General features: G+C 35.4%; 1 protein-coding gene across 31 annotated transcripts in view; it reads right to left on the bottom strand.

The window, feature by feature from the left end:
- LOC308176825 (leukotriene B4 receptor 1-like) overlaps positions 1–23068 on the bottom strand; it is a gene marked incomplete at its 5' end in the record, with an annotated part of 134838 nt that overhangs the window by 69436 nt on the left and 42334 nt on the right. For 24 of the 31 annotated variants that reach the window (XR_013938650.1, XR_013938651.1, XR_013938652.1 and 21 more), the window contains one exon: positions 10385–10479. The exons of 1 other annotated variant lie outside the window; for it this stretch is intronic. 6 more of the 31 variants (XR_013938649.1, XR_013938671.1, XR_013938656.1 and 3 more) reach the window with 6 other exon arrangements.

Genomic DNA, 23068 nt, shown 5'->3' with positions numbered 1-23068 from the left:
TGTAACAATGTTTATTATAACTTAGTAAGGCTCCTTTCTAAAGAAAATGAAGTTTTGTTTTGTTTTTTTCCTCCCACCTTTCTTGGCCCAGAGAATGGTAGAACTTTCTGAATCCGTGGTTCTTTGGCCTTTGAGTGCAATTTTCATAATTCAGTGGTAGCAGATCTTGTCTTCTGCAGGTGCCATTCTTAAGCTTTGGCTGTTCTGTCTTGGCCAGATGGACAAGAATCAAAGCTACTCATTCCAACTCAATGGATATTTTTCCTATGCTGCTTTGTATTTCAGCCACATCTTTACTGTATCTGCTAGTAAGTCCCATCCTCAACCTATATTAATATTGGAGATTGAATTCTCATTTGTTTTAGTTCTGGCGATCTTAGAAATCTAGCATCAGAGCCTTTTAACATTATGGCATATTGGTGCATTTTAACTATCTGTTTCCTTGATCCACATCCTGCCTACAACTTAAGACACTGAAACGCCTCCAAACCAAAATGAAGGTGGCAACACTGCTGCTGTTGCTAGTGTGTTTTTTTAACTGCTATTTGAGGCTGGCTTTGAGGTGTTGTATGTGCGAATGTATGTGGATAGTACCTGAAGAGGAAGAAAGGCTGCTCAATGGCTGTAAAGACATTGAAACAGAAGAACCAGCAAGATTCACAGCCATACTTATAACAGATTTTATGTGCCTGATCTATTTCCTCGTGCCCCAATGAAGAAACAGTAGGGAGTATTTTAAGAGTACCATTGAAATTAGAAGAATTAGAATTCCAACAGAAGGCCAAGAAATACTTTAGAGCTGAAATATGATCCTCACCGAACTGAGCATGTGCCTTCATTCTTCAGAGACTTCTTCTTGTTAGTATCTCCTATGTCTCTTATTTAAGTAAGTATTAGTAGCTATCTTTTTCATTGACATCATGACCCAGCAGACTAAAAATGACAGCAGAATCTAAAAACAGATTTGAGAGATAATGCTGACAAGGGGCAATGATAAAAGGTCCCTGCCTATCCACATGACCAGGACACAGTTTCATGGACCAAATATGCTCAAAACAAAAACACGCACCTGTAGGTCCCAAGACATGGATTGGCACCCCCTTTACACAATTCAGGTATTTGTAAGGATCTTTAGAAGGTGAAATTGTGTAGTGAAATGTTAAAGAAGTTTGAGTGAGGGCAAAATGATAAAGCAAAGAACATCTTATTCTGCCACATGTGTGAGATCCGCACTTCTGTTGTACCCGCTTAAGTTTTGAGCTCTTGCAACATCTCTAGATGCAGGACAGTACTGTTCAAAATCCTTTAGGCAGAATCTAGTTGTGTACCTTTAACTCCAAAGTTGCTGTCTTGTCATTGATCACCTTAACAAATCACCTGCTAAAAGACAAAGCTGGCATACCATTTCTTTTACAAGAAAGAATACTTGTTAGTAATTTTGTCCTGTTCAACTAACTTATCCTAGTCAAAGCTACTGCATTTTTGATTTTTCATCTATTTGTAGGTATTGCAGTATATGCCACTTCACATTTTCACAGAAACATAGACTAGTTTCGGTTGGAAGGAACCTTAAAGATCATCTAGTCCAACCACCCTGCCACAGGCAGGGACATCTTCATTAGATCAGGTTGCTCAAAGCCCCATCCAGCCTGGCCTTGAACCACTTTCAGGGATGGGGCATCCACAATCTCTTTGGGTAACCTGTTCCAGTGCCTCACCACACTCATAGTAAGGGATTTCTTCTTTATATCTATCTAATCTACATCTACCTTCTTTTAATTTAAAACCATTAGCCCTTGCCCTATCGGTAAAAAAATCTTTCCCCAGCTTCCTTATAAGCTGCCTTTAATAATTGAAAGGCTGCAATCAGACATCCGCAGAGTTTTCACTTCTCCAAGCTAAACACCCCCAGCTTTCTCAGACCTTCTTCATAACAGGTGTTCACACATTTTGTATGTTACTAGTACGTATTTGTGTTTCATTTGTACTTCTATTGCAGACTAGAAACAATGAAGAAAAATATAACTAAAATATGATGTCATCTGGAATATAAATGACAAAGCTAAAAAAAACTACACCCTCCATTTTTAAATCCTTCAATTTAAGGATTTTTAAGGATTTCTTGGAAGGATTTTTAAATCCTTCAATCTAGTTTTGACTCCCCTAATCCAGTCATCCAAACTCTCCTCCCTGCCATTGAGTCTAGCCTTTCCAACCTGGTTCCTGTCATTAAGCCCTAGCTTTTTTTCCCCCTACTTAAATGGTTAATAAAATTTCAACACTTTAAGCTTAAATAAGCCTTCCAAAGCCAAACACTGCATGAAAATCTTCCATACAGACAGAAGCAAATTGATAGTAATTAAATGTTATGCACAGTTTCTTTTTGGAGACAGACCAAATGCTTCAATAATGTCAAATGGAGTTCAAGAAAGCTATTCTTTCTTAGCAGGGAAAGATCGAAATACAAAAGAAAAGCATATGGAAAGACAGAATTCAGCTTGGATCTGAAGGGTGTAAGGCAATCAGAAGAGAAAGAAATGAAATGTTATTTATGTCAGAAAGGCAGGAGGAGGCCTCCCTCTTCTGGGAGGATATCTTCTGGGCTGGTAGAACGATGTCTGTCAGGGTATAATGTATTTGCATTTGCTTTTAAAATGTACTTCATCAAAGCAGAAGAAGAATTCTGACTCTGGGTGAGATAAGGAAAAAACTAGTAGCTAGCTGGACTGCAGTTACTGGAATTTGACTAAACTACATCAAAATCTGCCTAGCAAGTGCTAATTTAAAGCTCTTTGGACTCTCAACTAGAAAGCCCTGGCAAAAGCACAGACTGATGTTGGATTGGTGAACAGTAAGGACTGCAGCTGTTTGGGAAACCTCGAGTTATCAAATACTTTGATATAAATCAAAATGAAGCTAAAACTTCATTCTGGAATTTTGGTTACCTTCAGAGCTTGCAATTTCAAAAATACTGTCTCTTTTTTTTAAATAAAGTTGCCTTAAGATCTAAAGTCTAACAAGTTGCTGTCCACAAGCTCTGCAGTGCCCAGGCTATTGACAGTCTCTGTGCAGGAAATCAAACTCTTCCAGCTCAATGGCTTACTAAATTCACTATGTAATGGTGTTTTGAAAGAATTAATCTTTGAGACTATTTTTTCTGGACACAAGAAGAGCTTCTCCTAACTTTTGAGAACAGAGCTCAACCATAAACCACTGTTCCTGTTGTCTTCTCAAAAGTCACCAAAATGACAAATGTTTTAATGGACATAGTATTATACTCTATTAGAATCTTTACAAATCAGTAGTTGGATACTTGTAGCTGTGCTACAGGGCTGTAAAACTATTCCAAATTGCCATTTGCTATTCGACAAGCATTTACAGAGAAATCGCTGTTTTCTACTAAACTGTGTGTAATCTATGCAGGCAGTGAATCAGCACAGGAACATGTTTAACTTCACTGGACAGCCTCCTTTGCAAGGTACTTGTTTCAACACACAGCATCCATCTTTCCAGTCCTCTCTGCACAATACCACCTTTCTGTAAGTTGCTGACTACTTGTAATCAGTGCAGAAACTTGTCTCAGTAACAAAGTTAAAAAACGTAATTATGAAATGCCAAGTAATTTTAAATAGCTGTAACAGGTAATTGTCAACCCACTGCATTTACGGTTCAGGACAGATCTATAATACTCATTAACTTTTCTAAATAAGGGACCCTATTTCAAAATGTATGTGGGAAGCTATGCACAAATGCAGTCAGTAGGAATTTGTATGCTAACCTCCCACGTTGCACTAAAATGTCCTGGACCACAGGAGGTGGTATGTAGGGGTGGGTGGGCAAACTTCAGAAGAGAGGAGGGTACTGAATCAGTTGAAAATTCTCCTTGCTCTTTATTTATGTATTCAATTACTTGTTCCATTTTTTTACCTCCCAAGCATTCATACTTCACAGGGTGGTTATTTCAAGGCTGAATAAAAGTGCTACATTCTTGATGTAAACCTGTCTTTACTCCCACTTCCTCTTCACTTTAAATTTAACAAACAAAATTGTGCTGAAAAATGATGAACCAACTCCCAAAACAAGGCAACTCAAAGCCTGCAGTTGTCAGTTGGGATCCAGGATTCACAAAAATGTACTATTCTGCTACAGCTGAATTGGAAGACGCCTGTATTTTATGGTACACCAACATGTACTGTTGTGCTACAGATCACAGAACAGGAGAGATAATCAGGAGCATGAAGGGCTTATATATCTGAAAGAAAAGCAAAAATGAGAAGGTAGGGGCCAGCATAGAAAATGTAATTAAAGGTGGAAAAATTGGGTATGGCTTTTGTATTTTAAAGCAAGCTGTTTTATAGCAAGCAAGTTTTATAACTATAATTGGAAAAGCTTTGGTTCTGATAAAGAGAGTAGAAAAGAGCATCATAGGAATTGAGTCGTGAGGCGATAACAATGACTTACATTTTGTCAGGGAGATTTACCTATGCATAAAGGCAGACATGCCATGCAGAGCTTTTAAATCACACGTCTGTCTCCTAGAAATGCAGCAGCAACCTATCATTTTCACTAATGTACAAAAAAGATCACTTCATACAAGCAGCATTATTTTTGCTAATTGCTATTCATATCAATTTATAATGTAATCTATAGATCATGTGTAATACATACTGTAGTATAAACTTTCAGTGGATAAGGCAAGAGGCACAACTTTTCCTCGTTCATACAGGTGTTAGAACTGCCTGAGAGTTTGCAAGTGAATTATTCATTGGTTAAAAGCTCATCCTATTAAAAAAGTAGGATGTGTTTTTTAACACAGGGCAGCTATAAAAGAGGAAAACAGCTATGTGGCTGCATGATCATAGAGCAACAAAGCATCAGGGCTAGCTCTTTGGACAGACTATATTCATACCCTGACTGGTGACTGTAATTTTGAGCAGTCATAATTGACTCCAAACTTCAGCGTTTATGCATTTTTATGCATATTTTACACAAAATTCAAACCTCATTTAAAAGTCTTCTCATTAGCTTTACTGTCAATTCTACTCACTGTGTTAGACTTGCACTGAAATAATAGCCCAAATATAGAAGAAAACATATCTTACAATTTGTTACTCAATTATCTGTTTCTAGTAATCTGCAAAATTCTGCCTTAGAAAATTACATTTATCTCAGAGATTTATTAGATAACGTTTTAAAATTAGCTTGTGTCTTTAAATTGCAGTTCCAGAATGACACTGTTTGGTTATAGATGTTTCCCAAACTAGTACTCATCCTCTTAATGAGCCCTTGATGATAGTGTATAATTAGATGTACAGGGGCGACTCAATTACTACAAATACATTTGGGTGCATGGATGCTGGCTGAAGCAGTCAACTGATTTGAACATCTAGTCAGATGCAACTGCCTTTTATCAAAGACCACTGAGAATCAGCTTCTTACAGTCTGCAAAGCTAATGAGACTATGACAGCTTTTCATATTCCACCACAAAAATAGTTCATCCCTGCCAGAGGAAAAATTATTATTATTATTATTATTTTTATTATTTTTTAAATCGAGCTGTCTTTCATTTGTGTTGCTGCTCAGCTCAAGAGTATTTTTGATTAGTTGGGATTCTGGGGGAAAGGTGTTGTCTTTTTACTTGGAAAACTGCTGACCAAGTTGCTGACATGCAAGGATGAGACAAGACAGGGGTCTTCCCATCCCTGTTCCTTCATTCAGAGCTGCTGGAACCAGTGTATGAGCCCATGAACTGATAGAAACTTTCTTACCCTATACCTGATTCCCAGTGTTTTATTTCCATGTTGCTAATAACATGCAATGTTTTTGACTTTCCACAGATAAAACCCAAAGAGGTGAAGAATAGAGAAACATTTACCTACCTGACAAGGCTGACGTGAGGATAACTTGACTCTTATCTACCTGTATTTACCTGTGAAGAGCTAAATGCTAAGTATTCTTTATTGTTTAATTTTTCTTCGCTAAAATCTTTTCATACAGCCTTTCTCCTCCCCATTTATTTCAGTGATGCTTTTGCTAACTATAGTACAGTTCTAACCTACAACACATCCATGAAGAACAGAGCAGCTCCATGGAAACTAAGATATTCCTTCTGAGACATTTTTTTCTTCGTCTAACTGCCAGTTACCAGATGATCTGGAATAGCTGAAGCATTGACTCAGGCTGAGTATGCAGACAAGAATGTATTTTGCTAGTTTGCTTTACAAATTATTTTCCATATTTAAGTGCTACTATCATCTTCTGCAGTTGGAAACTAAAATAGGAAAGCTACCAATTATATATTTTTTCTGTTATAGCAAAACATGCTCATGAAGCAAACAAGCTCACTGTTTTTGCTGCAGAACAGAATGCAGAGTTATAAAATTCTTAATATTCTTATTTACTCTAGAAGTTAACATAGGACTCCTAAGGCTGACCGATGATCAGATTCTTCCCTTCATCTTTAGATAAAAATAATTTACATACTGGAAAAATTAACAATTGCTCCCCACCACGAAACCCCAAAAGACAAAAATGACTAATAAAGCATCTGAGATTGACTAAACAATGCCACCTGGTACTCACATCCAAATTCAAAACATCACACAAAATAGACTTCAATCAGACACAGGTGAGGCTTGTCTTCAGAAAGCTTATATTCTTAAGTAGTAATATTATCACACAAATACCACTTAAGTGAAGAAATTAATTTAGTTACTTAAAATAGATTCCTATAAAAAGGTTTTGCATTTGGAAGATGTCAGTTCTGCATACCATGTAATTAATTGTTTATTATGCAAATATTTTTTGGTATATCCACTTAAAAACACTGCAAAGAAAAATATTTATGAAAATTTTAAATAGCAAGGATGGAAATTTTCTTTCATTTACAAAGCCACTTCCAGTTCAGCAGTAGTCTAAACACTGAAAGTAGAAAATGTAAATATTTTAATGCATATCTTATAAAATTATTCAATTAATTTTTTAGTATGAAAGTAAACTTCTATCACTGAGAGACATCATAACAGTATTAGGCATTATCGTGGTAAAGCCCTTTGAGATTTAGGAACACATTATTTTTGCAGTGAAAATATTTTAAAAATGCTCTAAAGGAAAACTAGAAAATCATCAGTTTGTAAAGTACTCATGCAGTACAGTTATATCTGGGGTGCAGGTGGGGGAATGGAATGCCTTCTGAAACCAGTGGGTATATTAGGTGTAAACCCAGGTTAAAAAAAATAATAATTTTTATTAGAATTACTCCATATCATATACTTCATGTTATGCCAGTGTAAAACCTGTAGAAATTACCACTAAATTCCATACATCTAAGCATGGTCCTTTTTAATTAATGTCCTCTTTGGGCCAAAAAGCCCTCCTGTTTACTTCTTTAGTTGTCCTAGGTTAGCTCTGACAGTAAGCTCATGGTAACTAATGTAACTGTGGCCTTTGCACTTGATGGTTTACAAAGCAATTCCTGAGAACACAAATGAAAAACTGATCTTTAACCCAGCTGTCAAAGATTTATGACACACAGTGAGGTTAAACTTAAATAAATACTGATGTACAAATATAACTCTGACAAGAACTGAAAACCTGCCTAGATGTTCTTGGGCCTTTTGAGGCACATCCTCTCACTGGGGCATGCATAGTAGCCATAGGAGCAGATGTTTTATTTGTGGATGTTTATTGTACAGGGATCAGGTTTCAGGGAAATTATATTGACGAAGACTAGTGCCCAAAACTTCCTGCCTTTCTAGACATGTGCAGCAATACCAGACAAGCGAAGTGGAAAAACCTAAAGTATGTGTTTCCTTTACATGAAGGTAATTTTCTTGTTTTTCACTAAGAATATTCATTGTATTTTCTGATTCAGCAGTGAATTACTTATCAAGACACGCAAAAAATGAAAGGCGAATAAGCTAACTTGAACCAGCTTTCATTCTCCTGCAAGTTAAAACCACACCGACAGTTAACACAAACAGGTTACATTTTTTTTTTTGAACACCAGAAATCATTACTGTAAAGCCAACTTTGATGCCTCTTAACATCAGTTATGCAAAGGATTCTATTAAAACCATTCATAAGAGTATTTAAGCTTCCTGTGTTTAGTAGGAACATCAATACAGCATCCTGTAAGATACAGTGATTTTCTTTTTTTTATTCTTAAACACTTTGTAGGCAAGTTTGAAGCTTGCTAAAGAGAGCTTGCAACTCCTGAAAGTATAGAAGTAAAAAAACTGGTTCTTCACCATCAAATATTTACAGGAAAGTATAGCAGATACATGCTTTGACAAATGAAAATGCATATCACAGATCTTAGACTTTATACTTGTCACATAGCTGAAGCAGTGCGTTAACATTCAATAGACTCCATTACTATAGCAACATGTGCTTGTCAGATCAGAGCTGATTTCATGCAGACACCTCCCATGCAGAAACAACGTGCTAACCCTTTAATACAGATCTCCAGAATTCAACAGGATTTTCATCTATTTTCTTGTATTGTGTAATAACATTAACTTTCTAAAAAGTATCCAGCTCAAGGTGAGCTCTCTGACCTGGATCTGTGCATCTTGCTCTTTATTAAAGCAATGTTCTGAGGCATTTAATGCAGCTAGACATAGAAGAGGATGATCGTGGCTACAAGTTTTTCATATGGGAAGTTGTAAGTGAAATAATCAGATATGGACACCTAATTAGTGTTTATACAACAGTACAGAAACACTGGATATCATTCTGTTTCCATTGGGGTCAACAGAGACCCCCTTATCCACCCCCCTTTATTTCAGCAAGAACAAAAGTTTGTTTAATTTTGACCTACAGTCACAGTCTTAAGACACTGAAGTAGCATTATGATAATATACAGATGGATTAAGTGAGGGAGGGGTGCAGAGCTAAGTGATCTGAGCAAGTTTACATAAAAATTGGCATGAGAAATATTGCTTTGCAGCTTTAAGTTATTAATACATTATTATTACTATATATGCAATCATTTACATTTTCCTTATTATTTGATTAAAAGAAAAAAACGGCAATACAAAGATCTCAGTTAATGTGGCACACTACCTGGTTCCACGAATTCATCACATGCTCCTAAGCCTGGTTTTCCACTGCAGGATGCTGTGGTTTGGAACCTTTGCATATTTTTAATCAGTCACATGTTGCTACACTCAAAAATGTATGCAGATTGAAATGTTAATGGCTCTAGAAAGTCTAAGTGTACGTTATACTCAATACTGCATTATTCATAATTTTAGATTTTATTTTCTTTTTCCTACCAAAGTTGGATCGTTCCTTTACTGCCGGACAAAGAGAGAGAGAACTATGGCTCAGACACACAACAGTATCTTCAAAAATTGCTAGAATTAACTTATATATACTTGTTTATTTTGTAGCATAATCTCTGTTGGTAGAGCAGATTGCTCAAAGGACCGGGTCATTTCTAACAATTTATGGAATAAAAGCTTAATGCAGTTAGAGTTCTTTAAATTCATCCTATATAGCATTTAGTTTACAATGGCATTAAGATTAAAAAAATTATGCTGATTTATTACCTATCTTCAAACATGAATAGTCACTGTTGTTTGTTTGAAATAAAGCATTCTTAAAAAAAGATCCTTCTTGCAAATACAGTTAAATACCTATTACTATGTTCAAACTTCTTTGGTGGGCTCAAAAAAGCCTCCCTGTAGCATTTTTGCTGAAAGACTTATCTTATCAGGTTAAGTCACCAGCAATACACATTTCTTAAGAGACACTTATACACTGACACATATCCCATGGAGAATGGCAAACAACAGGGAACTTAGTAAGTTGTAGTAGGCTCTTTTCACTTTATATAAAGTGGCACAACTCACTTTTAATGTTACTTATTGATATAAAGGCTCATGATATGCTTGGATTTTGAATGACTTAAAATATTTTACAATGTTTATTCGTATCAGGTAGTTTGCAGAGTCTGATGAGTATTGGTTGCTTGGGGCAATATGAAAGCAAAAAGATTCTAGTGAGATGACTAATTTCCCACATCCAACGTTTTCTGGATTCTTTTCAATAAAACCTGCCAGCCATATCTTATTTTTTTTTTTTAAGTGAGGCATTAGACAGGAGAAGAATTCAAACTAACCATGCTCTTTAATCATAATTGACTTTTTTTTTTTAAATCTAAGCTGTTATTTAGAACAGTAGTTCCTCATACATTTCAATTTGTAACCCAATCACAATTAGGTTTGTAACCATGAATAAATTCTGTTGGATTTATGAATCTAAAAGTATGTTCACTGTATTCTTTCAACTTGGAAATGAGTTTTTATAAAAGGAATCTCATACCATAGTCAACATGCTTTTTTAGAAATGTTAAGTTACCTTGAAACGTCAAGTTACCTTGAAAATGTTTTGCAACACACCAATCACCACTTCTTCCTGTGTTCATAACTCTGATACACTCCACCTCATGTTTTCTTTTTCTTGGTCAATGGCTAAAAAATGAACATGTACAGTTAAAAAAACAAAAACAAAAAGCAAGAACACAACCACCACCACATAATGCTCTTGAATCATGTAATTTTTTTTCCTCGAAAATAGAAATTCATGAAAAAATTATCAACTCACTATTTCAAGAAAAGCACCCAGATACAGAATAATATTGCACCAGCATTATTAAGTACTACAGCTAGTGTGGCTGGCATTAAAAAGTGGTGGTTAGAACCAGTCTAAAGCTGCATTTTGGAAAATATGTCAGAATGACAGAAAATCAGGGCTAAGAAAATGACAGGAAATATGCATCTACTGCATCCCCCAGCAACGAAGCTAGATCATATACACCTAAAGCATCTGCAGCAGTTACTTATACGATTTTTATTTTTTAAAGGTCTCTATCAATAGGGATTCCAGTTCTTTCAAGAGCCTAATGCTCAGTTACAAAGAAAGAAGCAGCCTTATACCCAACCCATAGCTAACTGCTACAAAAGTACACAGAAGTCTGTCTTCTCTTCAGTAGATATATGAAAACAATTTATCACCCTTGCCTGGTACATACCGAAAGAATGTTACCACATCATCTGAAGCCTGAAGCAAAGAACAATTGATTCCTATTCTTGCTAGTTTTCTTTGTGAGAGTGCAGCAGTTTCTTAAATGATACTGATGACAGCGGGAGGGAAAAGAGTAACAGCAGTACTAGTCACGAAGCCACTTAATCTGCTAAATATGTATTAGCATGACTGCTATCAATCATAACAGTCAGCACTGATTAGATACAGAAAGCCCTAATAAACTCATATATACTGTGATTTTGTAATTTTACCCTATCTTTCTACAAATGTAATACCATGTACGTTTCAAAGTACTGTAAGGAGTATGGAACATTTAAAAACATCCAAAACTGTTATTTAAGATCACATACAAGGCAAGAAATTGAAAAGCCACGTTAAAGATTAGTTGATTACTCCACTAATTCACCTGGGAGAAAATAACACACTTTTTTTTTTTTTTTTTTTTTTTTTTCCCTGCAGCTGCTGAAAAACAACTGTTTTGCATGGTAAAACAGAATTAGCAGAAACAAGCTGTTTCTGGGCAGCTGCTACACTTGCAGGAAAACACTCAGCTTTTTGAAAGAGCTGGAAAAAGATGTGGAACTACAGCTGCACTGTATTCAAGTAAATTCAAGTATGAGATGGCTGCAGCATACAACATTTCCCATAAATACATGAAGGAAAGAGAGCTGGTATAATTCCACCCCCCCCCCCCACTTTAAGCACACTGTATATATTATTTTATTACTTCTTATTTGCTGATTTTGCACCCTAGTATTTGGACCAGGAATTGTTAAACACACTTTGTATTTGCAGTAACACCAGACCCTCTCATTAGAATTCTGCTTCCAAAATCTAGTCACTGTGATTACCTCTTAAAATACCCAATTTAACTCTCTCAACTAGGTACAATGACAAAGGTCTCTATACCTACCATAGAGAGAACCATGATTAGATTATTTAGAAGTAAACACAATTATAATGTTTACAAGGCATGATCACAGAACAGCTTAGTCCTCCATTAAAGCAATCCAATGTGTAGAACAATGTGTCGTAACATTGACTCTCAGATGTAGCTTATACCTACACAAGTTATATGTAAATCTTTAAAACAGGTAGAATTTCAGGTTTTCAGTACATAATCTACTTCTACAGAATCCTACTTCTTTTCAAAAATATGTTTCAAAGATATTCCAAAATATATAGCTTATTATAAAATTAATCTATAGTTTTAGATCTTCCAACATTAAGGTCTGTGGTACTACTTCAGTGCATTTCTTCATTAAACTATAGAACACACTTATTTTGGGGTGAGAAAAGATGCCAACCAAGTGTCCTGGGCTCCAAAAGCTACTTACAGTATGCAATCCAAATACCCACATAACATGTGTGTTTATTCAGACTATGAAAGTATGTACACACACACAAATGTAAATGTAACTTGCTATACTTCCGTACCTAGCCTATAATAGGATAGCAATGTTGCTATGGGAACAGGTTCCCAACGGGAGTAGATCACTAAGTGATGACACATGACAAGCAGCACATTTCTGGATCCTTTCTGTATGTTGTGCCAGGGTGGATAGCAAACACGTCAATGCTTAAGGCTACCTGACCTACAATGAGATTCCATTGATCATTTTGCATTACACTTGAAGGCTTCTGTAAAGCACTACTTGCTCCCAGTACAGCCTTCCAGGTGTGTACAAACTCTTCTCCCTCATCTTTATATTTACCTTTCATCCGTAGTCTCCTGTCTTATTACCAAATCCTCCCTTTTTGCTTTGTTTTCCCATATATGTACTTATAATGCTCATACATTCTTTCCGTCCACTGGATACATCCTTTTCTTTCCTTCTCTTTCTCTCTATGTGTAAGATTTTTTCAGGATCAATCCCCCCTTGTGCATCATGCAACCTACCTTTCCTCCTAGTGTTGTCCCCTGACAAAACACAGCACTACACATGGATCCTCCAACGGGGAGACCTACATACATGCAGAGCCACAGCAATAACACTGGAGAGGTATTATCATTCAACAAAACTGAATGCGGATCTCTTCCTCCCATCTCCTCATGTACTTCTCCCTTCAAAAGGGCATCTACAGACAAAGTGAGACTGTGTATTTGAAGAAGATAACCTAATGCAACATTGGTTTGGGATACATTTATATCTATTGTCAACTAGTTCTGTCAGCTCAATTTGTGTGTCAAGTAAAAAAAAAAAAAAAAAAAGTGAAAATCTGCCCTGGACATCATCCCAAACCCTTAAAACATGCATTTACTGAAGGCTTTAAACATGGCTTCAGCCTTCTTAGCAGCATATTACAAAGCTATATTCAACACTATATTTTTTTCCAAATAGATACCACCACTGCTTCTTGTCCTATACGCTAAATGAACTATAGTAAAATGAGGTACGTTTTCATTCGTTCTTTCAAAAATCCTCAACAGACTCTTTCCACAGTTTTTTTCCCCCACTGTATATGGTAGCAGGTATATTTTACATAAACTGATATGACTTAACCTTTACATCCTAGTATAGTGTTTCAAAAGCTTACATCCCCATAGGCTTTTAAACTGAAAGGTACACAGACACACAAGATGTTAATAGCTAAAATACAGCACCAGTGCACAGCGTAAGAGAAATCTGCTTGCTCAGTTCCTTCTTTTTATATGTCCGTTAACATTTTACTATAGACTTTTGTAGGTCTTGACATAAGAGATTTCATGCCTTTTTTTTTTTTTTTTTTTTCCCTTTTGAAGACTCAATATGTATTGAAGAAGTCTATAAACTACTAACTTGCAGGAATAGCATTCTGTCCTCAGTCTAGAAGCCTTACTGTGCTCTATTGGACATACCAAACCATTAGTCAGACATTGACAGTGTCAAGAAAACTTCAGCTGAACTGGAAGGTAATATATTCAGCTCAGTTTTATTTTTCCAGTTTTCTGATTACTTCTTGTTCCATGATTATTTCTCTGCATCAACATTTGCAGGAATTTCTAAGTCAAATATAGAATTTGTAAATTGCCAGCAGCTCAAGTTCCATCTGGGATCTGAACAATCAAGCTGAGCTCCGTCTGCTCCACACTATGCTTACACCACCATTACCAATAAATATTGTGAAATTAGAATTCTACAGACAGATTTCCTAATAATGTACAGGCAGAACTGGACAATTTGCTCTTTCACACTTCTACTATTATTCCAATTATAAATCTCATAAAAACTAATTTTGTAAGGTCATTTTTAAGTCTCAGTGAATCAAAATTACACTGAGATTACTAAATTCAAATGCATACGCAATAATTATTTAATAACTCTGAGTACAATGGCATGTCTATAGGAATATTCACTGAACAGGCACATAAGAGTATCAGTAGACTGATAGCCACCAGCATTTATGATTCACTTTTTGGCTTTGTACTATGAAGCAAACAATATCTTCTAGAAAATTGTCCCTGCAATTTGCAAAATCCACTTTTCTATGACTTACGGAAAATAACGCAGTGAGCCCACACCTGGACTGGAGTGCTTTACAAGTGAAACAGCCTTCCACTGTGAGGCAGTGTCAAATTCCTTTTATTATAAGGAGGTAAAGTTGATGCCTCCCAACAAGGCTGGTCAGCACTACCTTCAGCCTATAATTATGAAGGATCTAAACTGGATCAGTCACAACTGATATCCACATATCCACATTCAGCTGTGGTCAAAAGTCCACGAATGGGCTAAGGGGTATAACTTTTCCACAAACACCAGCAGAGTTTACAGAAATCCAGAAGACAACTTTTTTTTTTTTTTTTTTTTTTTACAAAATTGATCATGTGACAAGAGTTACGCTGTTTACGCTTAACATGTTCAATTAACAGAAAAAGCAAGATCTGCAGTTTTCTACTGCATTTTAAGTGACATTCATTTTCAAATAAAATAGAGAAATGAACTGCATTTTTGTAAGATACCATTTAATCTTTTTTCATTTATACTGTAGTACTTCAACTGCTGCTAACTCGTAAATATAGTGATGCTGAAGTTTGCCATCATAGTAAGATTTCTCAGTATAAAAGTCATTTCCTTTCTTCAACTATACTCAAGAGAAAGTTATATTTGTCTGACAAGTACTTTAAATAGTTCCCATTTCACGTTGAGATCAGTGCCAGACCACAAACCAAGCTGCTTCTACACTGCTTCTCCTGGAACTGTTAAAAAAAATAGTTTAATTTAGAAAAACTGATGCAACACAGGAAAAAAAATATCAGAAAGGCAAAGAACTCGGACATAGGGAGTTTCCTCATATCTTCCTGCTTGTTTTGATAAATAAAATGTCATATCCTCATGTCATTTATCATGTGAGGAGGGGAAAAAATAACAGGTATTATTGAAAAATCAATTTAAAGGACTCAAGCATCAAACAGCTTTTAAGTATGTTCCAGGATGCTAACAGCCTGACATACCTGTCTACCTATGAGAATAGGGAATGTCCTTTTCTGCTGTGAATTCAGATTCTTTGAAAAGTGCTGTTTTTTTTTTGAAGTATATATTTGCTAAGCAGCAAGACTTTTTTTTTTTTTTTAAGATTTTTTGAAAGCTTTTTAATTTATGTATCTTAAGAGTTGTTTCAGAAGCTCATATGAATTAAAAGGAGTTTTCAACCTAATGAGTCTAGCTTAACATTACTTGCACACTGGAGCTGCCCTTAGAATAAAAATGGTGGGTTTTAGAAAGAAGATTCTCTTTTCTTTTCAAGGAAACAAGATTTTATGATGGAGGTAACTGGGGAGTGTTTCCAGGTTTATTCAGAATTTCAAAACTACTGCAGAACATGGGGGTATATTTCAGTCCATCTGTTTTGAATATGTCAACCTGTAATCTCCTGAACCTGTTGCCATTGTTAGTTACAACTGAAAATTCTATGTAATTTGAAATGGATGCTTATCAAATTACTATTTTTTAAAATATAAATTCATGATGTGGGTAGGTGACAAAAATCTGTACGGTACTCATTTACTGAACACTTTAGAGGATACATGGCATAGCATGCAATAATGGGAAAGATACTTTATGACTCTGATTCAGCAAATAAAATGTTTTTAAAACCTTTACTGAAATAGGACATCTGAAATATCGTATTTGAATGAATTTTGCTTTTGCTTAAATCTCAACTGGGGGATAGAACCATGTCCCCCACTTTCTATTACCTTAATCAGAGAAAATCAATTCATCTGCTCAATTTACTCTCCAGTATGAAATGTTAATTTCCAAACATTTGAATAATATTTTGGACATTCAAGAAAATTATGTTCAACAAGGAAAGGAAAGAAAATTGCTCACTATGGCACTATTAGCCTTAGTTTTTCAAATTTTTGAAAAAACAAATACAGGAGCTTTTTTTTTTTTTTTCCTCTTTTCCCTCAGAACACACTTTCTAAACAAGTCTCACCTCTGTATGACAGAGTCAGAGTAAGTCAGTGTTGTCATATTCAGCTTATTACAAGGGTATTCCTCTGCATTACATAACGTTTTCTATGATCACTCCCTAGAAAATCTCTGGGGTTATTTAATTTCTTCCCTACTCTACTAGATGCATTTAGAATCAATTAGAAAACTGCTTCTCTCTACAATTTAACTTTTGTAAATATAACATAAAGCTTGCACTCTTGCAAACGACAGTGCAGGTATCAACATTACCTGAGGCATAGACATCGAACTGCACTGTTGTACATGGGAAGACAGTTTGTGAACAGACAGGTAACCACAGACAACAAGAGTTACTGAACAGAGTACTAGATGGAAAATATTGAAGGAAACAGTCAGTAGAAACAGAAATAAATATTGTCTCTCCCCTCCACTGTAAATACACAGAATGTCCTGAGCACCTAATATTTCAGAAAGTCAGTACTAACTATCCAAGTGTACTGTTGAGAAAGCTAGTGTAATAATTTTGCAGTGTTTTGCTGCTTTTGGGGGATTTAACACTAGATGGCGTATCACACCACAAAATGTGTAACAAAGTATAAGCAAATGTACTAGACCAGACTTGTCATTTAAAAAGCTCCTTATACCAACTGGGTAAAACTTCCATATCTGCTCCTTCTCTTATTTTTTATAGGGTATGCTTCAATTGTGTTTTTCACCTGTGGCTGAAGGACACAGAGGTAATACAGCCATATTAAATACACTAGGTCAACTTCTGAAAAAGGCCCTTGAAGAATAAATTTCATACAATATTCACACGTTTCTCCTCAGATTACTACTGAATGAATTCTAGCAGGTTTTATCATGTATTAAACATCTACTACAGAAGCTGATACTAAAATATAGGTCGATATCCACAGGAGAGTCATACGTATAAAGTTATGCTTTGCCTTCACAACTTCTCCCAAAATAATGCCACTGTGCTTCAGTTTCACTGCTGAAGTATCCCTATACAAAACATTATTTTAACTCAGTTTATAACATTGAATGTAACTATGAAGTTGGGAACTTAGAACTGATAGCTATACACTGCTTTTTTCATAATAAAAATAAGACCATAATGTTAAGCTGTAGTTCTCCAGACTTATTTTTTCATAAATACTGTAAGGTTGCTTACAGACCAAATGAACCACAAAGCTCAGAAGCTAAGCATGCATTATTTTCAACTGATTCCGCAATCAAGTCATGTAATACAAGTTTTCATACACTTACTATCAGTAAAGGCGTGCAAACCAAGTAAAATATTATATAAATTATAAGCACATTAATTTTGGCACACTAAGTAAGTTTTTCACTTTATTGAACAGAAAACACATCAGAAACTATCTGTATTTAATGAACCTGTAATAAACATATTGTTTTCCTCACAGCAATAGAATTCTTTCTAAAGATATTTATTATTTAAGAGAGATTTTACTATAGTGGAGCTAATTCCCTCACACCTCATATGGCTTGGTCTTAATTTTTTGATTCTGCAAGAACTTTTTCCTTAAAATAAAACTGCTGGTCAAATTCCTATATATTTTTTTTTGTGTGAGATAGCCAGTTATCAAAGGAAGAATTTACACAAAGATAAGACTTCATCCTATCACATGGCCTTCATTCAGAAGCTTCTCCCACAGTCCTTGGCAGAACAGCTGGATTTCATGAATATAGCAAAAAAATATAATAATGAACTCTGGTTTAAGGATATCTTAATAACTATTTTTACTTTTCCATGAGTAGTCCTTAACCATTCTCAAGCCTGTCTTATGCTCCAGGCAAGACTACCATGCCGAACAATGTAGGTAAGGAAGAGAGATAAGGGTTCAACTGAACTAGCATTACGTAGAACCTTAACATCAGTCCAACAAGAGATCAATATCCTTTCAAAGTTCAGAATTCGTGGACTACAAACCCACTAAGATCTACTCAAACACTTTGATACCTTACTGTACTTTGTCCTTCATGCGGTTCATATTTCAATATACTATTGAATCTGCAGTGCAGGATACAATTTAGGTATTCAAACATCTATCTGCATAAAGAAATGTTATGATCAGATGTATCCATTAAATCCATCAGATGTATCATGAGAGACACACAGTGGCTTCTCCTACCAAATTATCAACTGATGCAAACTCCTTAACTAACTGGTCTCTTCTAACTTTCTTTCTCTATGAAAGAGCTGAGATTTCACCTAAAAATGCAAATTTATTTGTGCAGTTGTACTCCAGACGTTGTGGCTGTGCCCTGCAAGCATAACTTTTAACAGCAACATTTTCAAATCACAATGGTTCCTACGGTGAAAGCATTACTGCTCAAGATTTGGAGCTTTCTAGGCAACCAGTATATTTTATTCACAAGGCAACCACTAAGTGTATTTTTAGATCTCTAAATAAATATCTATGATTCACCTACGTATTGTATTTGTGATACATGCTTGCATCACAAAAAGCTTTAAATTAGACCTGCATTTCATATGCTCTGTAACAGCTTGGAATCATTAAAGTAAGAATCTAGCTGGTGGAATATTTTTAAGCTACACTGGTGTCTGATGCATGAATCCTGCAATAAAATGCAGGATAATCCTGACTAAGAATTTACATGTATTTCTTTTACAAATCTACCCCAAGGAATAAAAGAGAGACACTCTCAAAATGGGCACAGGATCAAGATCCTGTAGGGATCAGTCAGTAGAAAACAATCCTTACAGATGCCTTCATATAAAGGCAAGGAAATGACAGTCGGGACATACAACAAAATGTAACTTTTTTCTGGAGAAGAAAAATAAGTTTTGAGAGCTCAATTCCATATAAACTGAGATCAAAGCCTAAAATGTTTTAAGTAACATTGTAATTGCAAGACAGAGAAGTTATATTGTTGCCATGACTGCCTTCCAATTCCTTTATATGCCTTCATTTCTTTATACTTAATCTTAACTCTGAACTAACTCTGAATTTATCTGTGTTACTACCATATCAGCCATTTTTCTTCAGAAGTCTACTCCACTTCTTAATCTTCTACACTGGTAAAACCTGATCATCTTGTTATAATAAATCTCACTGATCAATATTTCAATTCAACATTTTACTCTTTTCCAGCCCGGTTTTTAACTGTACTTTAACACCTCCATTTGCTATGCAAAAATAACTGTGGTTAAACAATTACAGCTCTATTGATTTTCTTAGCTTGTTTTTTCTTCTCTCTGGGTAGTTATGCAGCCAAGGCTCTAGCTGTATAAGTTTTCTCCATTAACATAGTCAAAAAAAAAAGCCCATGGTGTTCAAAGTACAGTTAGGCAACCAACATGCTAACCCATAGCTATTTTGGTAGCAGCAGCATCTTACAAAGATGTAAACTCCGCAAAGATAATGTGGTTAAAATTGTATCACTCAAGGAGGTCAGACAGTCAAGAATAACTTACCCTCAAACACAATAATCAGGCTTGTATTTGATGTTGAAATTACAGGTAGTTTTGCATTGCAAACAACTTTGTGGCAAACAGAAAATACAGGCTTTTCCCCTCCAATACACACATGCTGATTTATGTTGCTTTGGAAGAAGAGTTTCCTATGTATTTAAAACAAAACGATCCCTTATTAAAGTGCACCAAGACTTTGAAATGACAAAGTAGTAGCTGGGATAATGTCATCTAAAGACAACCTTACTCCTGTCATAATTCTGTGGCTATAGCCAGTGTAATCACTTGAGTTCCACTATTTTTAAAGAAAGATGCTTGGTTTGTACTACCCATTTCCAACATAATTACACCTTTGTTCAGGCAGATTAGTGTATGCTATTTCCCCCCTGTAACATAAAAGGCAAAATGGAATTTTTGAGGACTGGTCAGGTTCTTCATGAGTATCTGATGCTTAAAAGGTTATTAATGGAAGAGCAACGTTCACTGTTGTGTCATTACAGTGTTACAGTGCTTTTAGCATATTTTATATATAAATTATGTTTCAATTGTAGCTTTATGCCCTAGGATTGCTTACAAGAAATCAAGAATAAATAATAGCTATTAGGGAGATCTACCTCTAATCTTAGTCAGCATCCATAAGGAGCCATACATATGGCTCCATAAGCTGACAGCAGTCAGTCAGTCAGTTTGGGACGTCTTCATTTTCCTTGTGTTATTCTAGTTAGTGATCACGTTAAATGTATAGCACTGTGACAGTACCATGAAGCAGGAAATCTAAGGATACAGAAAGATTCAGAGATAAAACCATAGTCCTGGGTTAATGACACACCCCTCTACTATAAGGACAGCAGTCTAGATTTAGAGGATAACTACTGTTAACTGTTCTAAGGTTGCTACAGTATCCTATAGCGCAACCCTATGTGCAAACTTTAAATAGCTAAGAACAAAGAACATGAAATTAAGCATGACCAACTGAAGAACAGACTTTCAAATATTACCGAAATTGCGTGCTTTGTACTTTATCATTTTAAGCCCAGATTTTCAGCCTTCTGTTAGCAAAGTATACAATTATACGGTGAGATTTCTCGAAGAAGTCAACGGTTTCCATTTAGGATAGAAAAGGAAGTAGCTACGTTTCCTAAAGTGCTGATCAACCAGCAAGTACGAATCAGTTTAAGTATTTTTAAAAAACCACTGTTTAAGTTCAGGGTCTAAATATGAATTAAGCTATTATGAAATGTGCTCCTTGATGCAGTGTGGAGAATAGCTAATTTAATACATTTTTCTTTAAAACAGTTGAAAAAAAAACAAAAACCAGCACTAGTTTGAGCAAGTAGTCACCTGGTCTCTTACTGCAACCACTGTATTGAAATCCCTGTACTGCGCTACATTATTTGTAGCAACAAAAGCCCTACAGATTTCCCAACTTAAAAGTAGAGATTTGTGATAATTAAATTAGATGCAATCATTAGTATTGCACCCTTAATAAAATACTAGTTAGCTAAAAAGCTGGTGGATTTATTCTGACAATGCGGTTTTATGACTTATATTTTCAATGTAAAGGGTGTATTTCTCTTTAACATTCCAAGTGTATAAATCAGCAAAAAGCAAAAGCTAGAAAGTTGAATCATAACGCAAAGCTGAATAATGAGGAAATAAAAGAAGTCAATGTACCTGACTGGTGAGGAACCTGTTCACAGTAGCAGAATGATTTTCATTGAATAAACTCCAGTTGCACAAAACTGACATGCCTGAAATCTTTTCTTTTCTAATAATTAAATAATCCTTCTTTGCAAAAAAAAAAATATTTTCAGCAGGTATATGCATGAACAGATGAACAAACAGTATTTGAATTGTACAGGAATATGGAGAAAATGAGCTCCTAACAAGCCTTTTGCTATATCACATCCTAGGGATGATGCTGCCCTGAAGATTTTGTCTAGATCAAAATATCTCAAACTCATGGCATTAGTTCAAGCCATGCTGAAGCTTCTACTATCCTATGCTGAACAATGCAGTTTTAATTTCAACAGGTCTCCTCTATCCTATATGAATTTATTGTAGTTTTCTAAAGAAATAAAGCCAGGAGCAGATAATTGCTATCACTCAATTGCTATCATTCATGCAGCTATAAAATTACTATTTGCTTTTAGTGTGCTTCAATTTAACTTCACAAATGGCGTTCTTGATTTCTGCACACATTGCAGACTATGTATTTAAAACACATTATACCCTCACACTAAAGAATAATTTGTTCTCCTTCTTTTTCGTAAAATAAATTCAAGCTAAAGTACATTGTTATTATGAATGTCTAGAAAAGTGGAACGTGCAGATCTAGAACTTTAAAGTGCTCTTTTCCTATTTAGGTTATTCACAGTAAGTTAAAAAATTTCACTCAGGAATTTGCTGAACAAGAATTTTATGGCAAAATTAGAGAATTTAGCCATTTTTTTGGGAAAGTTTCCGTTATCCAGACTTTCTGCAGTATGACAAGCTAGCAGTTCAGTTCAGTTCTGAGACAGGGTGTTGCTTATTACAATCAAGAAGGATTAAAAGAACTATGCAAGGCTCTCTGCTGGGCACTGTGGATGTTCACAGACTGAACACTGGCCTAGAAACAAAAGAAAAATCAAAGGTAACACTTCAGACCACAATGAGCAAACTGCCAATACCTTTTTAAAAACAAATGTCAGTGAACTCCCTTAGATTATAACAGCATGCAGTAACAGCAGAGGATGGGAACACTGAAGAAAGTCAGATTGGATTTCAGTTGATTGCAAATTGAGTTCATTGGCAATAGTAGAGATCTGGGATTTTTGTTCTGCATAGCAAAAATTTTCTGGTAACTCTCTCGTAAGGTTCAAGTAAAGAAAAGCCATTAGCTAAGGAAGAAAGATATCTAGGTGCCATAAATGCCCAGTATCATCTTATCCTCAGCAAAATGCAAATGAATAAATTTAAATATATAATACCAGAAGGATAGTTTACTTAAACATATGTCGAATATGACAGGCTTAACTGCATAGCATATGCCATGAAGACATGCCTTGCATTCATATGCATGTGCAAGTAGTGTGACATTTTGTTTTTACATCAAATTAATATTTTCAAAGGATGTTGCAGAAACGGTGGAGTAAGGCTAAAAATTCAGATTATTAA

This window comes from Anser brachyrhynchus (assembly GCF_964034855.1).
Source record: "Anser brachyrhynchus genome assembly, chromosome: 12".
Classification (NCBI taxonomy): domain Eukaryota; kingdom Metazoa; phylum Chordata; class Aves; order Anseriformes; family Anatidae; genus Anser; species Anser brachyrhynchus.
The sequence above is the reverse complement of the archived record's forward strand: the minus strand, read 5'-3'. Positions and strand labels throughout refer to the sequence as shown.